Below are 729 nucleotides of genomic sequence, written 5' to 3'. Positions count from 1 at the left end.
CTTGGGGACACCAATGGTACTGGCAGTGACACAGCCTGGGGACACCCACGGCACTGGCAGTGACACAGCCTGGGGACACCCATGGAAATGCAGTGCCATGGCTTGGGGACACCCACAGCACTGGCAGTGACACAGCCTGGGGACACCCACAGCACTGGCAGTGACACAGCCTGGGGACACCCATGGAAATGGCAGTGACACAGCCTGGGGACACCCACAGCACTGGCAGTGGCCAAGGCTGCAGGGCAGGAATTCCCGATATCCCTGCTCCTCCCTTCCCCGGCAGCAGCCCCTGGCACCCTCCCCGAGGGATTTCCAGGCCTTTTCCAGCCCTGGGCAGCTCGGGATGTGCCAGGGTTCAGTGTCCCTGCTCAGGGATCGGCTCCCTCAGGAGGTTTCTTTACCTGACCCACCCACGGGGCCACCAGGGGTAAAATCCCAAACCCGTGCCAGCTGTGAGCTCTGCTCTCACCTCCTCTCCCATCTATTTAGGACTTCCAGGGCAGGGAATTCCCCAAGATACGAGTGACCTATTTTCCTAATCAGCCCAGCTCTGGGAAAAAGGGAATTTCAGCAGAATGAACACTCACAGGCCAGAAGGTTGTTTTGTTAGGAACCCACAAAGGGCCCTCAGCAGTTCCCCCCAGGTGTGGAGAGGGCTGACATCCCTGCTCAGGCCATAATTATGGGATATTCTGGATATCCTAAATCCTCCGTACTTACCCCAGA

This window comes from Geospiza fortis, unplaced genomic scaffold (assembly GCF_000277835.1).
Source record: "Geospiza fortis unplaced genomic scaffold, GeoFor_1.0 scaffold628, whole genome shotgun sequence".
NCBI lineage: Eukaryota > Metazoa > Chordata > Aves > Passeriformes > Thraupidae > Geospiza > Geospiza fortis.
Note: the sequence above shows the minus strand (reverse complement) of the source record.